This window comes from Numenius arquata, chromosome 2 (genome assembly GCF_964106895.1).
Source record: "Numenius arquata chromosome 2, bNumArq3.hap1.1, whole genome shotgun sequence".
Classification (NCBI taxonomy): domain Eukaryota; kingdom Metazoa; phylum Chordata; class Aves; order Charadriiformes; family Scolopacidae; genus Numenius; species Numenius arquata.
In genome coordinates, this window is record NC_133577.1 from 38109254 (window position 1) to 38113394 (window position 4141).

Genomic DNA, 4141 nt, shown 5'->3' on the forward strand with positions numbered 1-4141 from the left:
AGAGAGAGGTGTAAGAACCCTCTTGTGTCAGCAGCCCGCAAAGACCTGCCTTGTTTCCATGGGTTGGGCAGTAACTAGGAGCCAAGGCAAGGGATTTATTCTAATCTATTATAGTAACTATGCATGTGTAGAAGAGCTATAGTGCTAGTGTAGAAGAGCTATACTGCTATCCAGTCCCTATCTGAGATTGTTAGCTATGGTTCTAGCTTCTCTAGTTTACTCATGAGAGTCTAAGAAAACTTGAGATTTGTCCACACTCCTTTCAGCCTCTTTCACTAGATTCCCAGCAATGACAGCGAATACTTTCTCTCTTACTCATTAGAGTGCTGGATTCTCATCCTATCACCCAATTTCTATCCAGTGGGTGATGGTTCACATTGCACACTGTGATCTTAAAAGCAGAAACAGATGCTGTTCATGTATATTTCATTGAGCTGACCTGTTATGCAAACCCAGGCAATGACTGATAAAGCCTGCAAATTCCTTTGTCCATAGATTCATGACGTGCCCTACATTCTGCCACCATGCTGCAGTACACATCTCAGCTGTTCAGGTTAAAGCAGCTTCTCCCTGAACCTGGAAAATGTGACAACTGTTAAAATATTTTACATTATCTGTAGAAGTCACATGTTCTTTCTTTTCAAATGAGCTAATGCAGCTAGAGTTTAAATTATTTTTTTTTTTAAGTAATCCATTACCTGCTTAACTGATTAGGTGTTGACATTGATTTCATTTGAGCATGTTGAGGAGGTCTTGTCAGACCTTGTTAAGCTAGAAATGCTTCTACCACCACTCATACATGACAGCAGCCTCATTTTCTAACTTAATGGCATTGGCTTTATTAGGAGTGCATTTGCCATCATTCATCTGTCCAATCAGACCTCTATAGCACTTGGCAGAAACTGTAGCAGGGAACATTTCTCTTCTTCTGTAGTGATATGTAGGTCAGTCATACAACATAGTATTTAGCCTCTGCTGGGACAGGTACAGTGGCACGAAGCCAGCCACCAGAGTTTGCTCTTACAGGCAATTTGCATAGAGCTGAATGCCCCGTAATCCAGCTATCCAGAGGTCTTAAGTCCTTAGGTCCAGAGTCATAAAGGTGACTCTGAGTGTCTAGCATTATCATTCTTTCAGTAAAGGCAGGTACCTCAAAATACAGTATCTGTGGTGTTGGACCACAGGAGCTCGAAGGAGCTGCTTTCTTCAGGATCAGTCTCACTTCCTATAAAAAAATAATCATAACATCTAATTTCTTTTGTTCATAGCTCCTTTTCTAAAGCTTAAAATGTCAGGGTCCTATGAGATTTCATCTCAGGGGTGAATTCCCCTGCCCCATTTTTAGAAAAACAACTGTTTAACAGCAAAGTTCACCCAGACTTTGAATAGATCTTACGAGGTCAGTGTTACGTCCAGCATGGAAGATCTGTTGTCTTTTCTTGCCTCTTATGCTGGTGTCCCCTGCCCTCCTCCCTCCCACACACTCTGAGTCCATCACAGTCCATACGGAAGAGTGGTCATGTAGTTATGCAACATTCCTTAAAAATATACCCATATAGTCAGTGTTAGCAGATGGCCCCAAATACCCGGATGTGCAATAACAGAAGAAACAGATTTCCTCTTCACGCACAAAATTTGACTTAGCATCCTTAACAGATGAATAAAGGCTGATCAAAAATATCTAAGAGGTCTTGGACGCCTTATTACTAGATATACAGAAATGAGATGAAGTGTAGCCAATGAAACTATAGCACATTCCAGGTCACAAAACCCCCCTCACATTTACAAAAAAGCGCAGACAATGTAGTCCATTGGTAAAGACACAGTTCAGGGGGATTGGGTATGCAGAAGAGCTGAACATTCACAGTTCTTGCTAGATTCTGATAAGAGCACGTAAGACAAAATGTCACAATGTGAAACCTCAGAAATGTTGCAGTGTCAACCGATGCAAATGCAGGATGTTAGACTGCAAAGCCTTGCACCTCCTTTGCCACAAGAGCAAAAGAAAGACCATGGAATTAATGTGTCCAAGACATGTTTTGTCCTGCATGCTGTCAAAACCTGAACAGAGATGCAGACTGAAGTAAATATTTGCTGTCTCCCTTTCAGTACTCAGTGTTTTTCCTTCCATCATGTGGCCAACAGCTCTGTATCTTCATTAAAGTTGGGAGGATAAGTCTCTTTAGAGCTGATGCCTGTATTACCTCATGCACACTAATTTAGCGAAGCATTTGAGTAGGAGATGGGGTGAGCTTTGTAACCCAATGCCAATCTAAATCCAAAGTGAAGGTATCAGGTGACAACACTGTGGACAGTCACATGGAACTGAGAGGGAGTTCAGAAAACCTAAGGCACAGGACAGCTAAATCCTACTGCAGTAAAAATACTTCTGTTACTCTGACTACTTTAAAAAAAAGCCAGTCTAGGTTCTTTGAACTAGACCCTGACAAGCTAGCTCAGGGATGTATTTAAGTCCCAGAAGAAAGCCCAGGTTGCCTGCTTTTCTGCACTGGTAGACCCTCAGGGCACCTCTGTACTATGCATCAAAGCTCCCTGTCAGGCTCTGTATATGCTAACAGAGCAGAAAAAGGGCAAGAAAGAAAGGGACAGGCAGGAGCGAAGGGCATGCTAGGGCTCTGCCCTCCCAGATGAGTGTTCTGCCTTTAGTGTGGGACTGCCCTCGCTCTTTGTCCTTCCCGGCCTTGTGACTTTGCATTCCCAGCCGTGCAGCAAGACAGCTTCAGCAGGAGCAAGGAATGTGGCATCGGTATGAATGCCTGATAGACTGGAGGTAGAGTCACACCTCTTCCACTTGGTAATGTCCTGGGGATGTTTTGCTTTCTATGCACATGCCCTAACATTAAGATCTAGCATTTTCTCTACCCTTTTTTTGGTGCTGACATCCCTCTTCACCCATAAGCTCAGGAGAGAGTTCTAATTCCCAGGTGAATGAAAGCCTGTGGTGTCCTGAAGCAGGAAGAGTTTTCAGATATTCTCCCCCCATGCATCTAGCATGTTTTGTAATTTGGGTCTTCGCAGTTCCTACCCAACACACCAGCTTTCTGGATTGCCATTCGGAGACTCCTACCTCCCTCTATTAACTGTACGTTTGGTCTGTCTGACTCATTTAGTTGCACCGGGTCACCTTCCTGGAGCTAAAGTGGCTTGTAATTAAGTGCTGCTGTACCTAAATTAGGCAATTTGGGTCTGGTGATTTGTACAAACTCATTGTATTAGTTTACCTCCATTAGGATCAACTACTGCCTCACCTTCTTCTTGGAGGATAATGCTCCAGCTGTCTGGGTAAAGACATTTCAAATTGCTTGTGGATTCTAGCTTCCTAAAGTAATTCTCACAGCCCAAATTTGCCATGAATTCAACTTTGTAGTATTGCTGTCTTCAGTGACATTACACTGTGGGATTTTCATAAGAAGTCTATGAGAACACTTTCTTTGGGTCAAAGGCTAAAGGTCTGGAAACTCACCCTCTCAGAAATATCTTCATAAATCCTACATGACGAAAAGTCTTTCAGAAATATGAGCCCCTTACAAAGAAGATGAAAGTTTGCCAGATAATGTTTTTCTCATTTTCGGGTGTCTATGACCAATGAACAGTAAGGTGGCAGGAAAGCCTTGAGATTAACACTCAGCAGACCTTGTCCATGTCCCAGCTCAGTCTCTTATTTCCATACCTCTCAGCCAGTCCAAAGGAAGTAACTGGATGTGTTTGAGATGTGCTGATCTGCACAACACACTTTTTGTCTGGGAGCTCTTGATGCCTCCTGCACAGCCAGAAATCCAGTGGATTCCTGGTGGAATCTGTGTAGGGCAGGTGGCTGTCTTTAAAAGCAGTATATAGTCCTATCCGAAACAATAGACTTGGCAGGTTTGTATTCCTTGACTGACTGTATGCTAAATTTATAAAATAGGGGCAGTTATGAAATTTATAAAATAGGGACAATAACCCTTCTTTCCTCTTTTCTGCTCAGGCTGCACACTTTATCTCGCAAAAGCCAACTGTGTGCTACACCTACTATGCAGAGCCCTGATCCCATTTGGGACCTCTAGATGGTACTGTAATATAATAATATAATAAGCTGGCAGATGCATACTTCTGAAAAAATGGCCAGTTCACAGGGAAA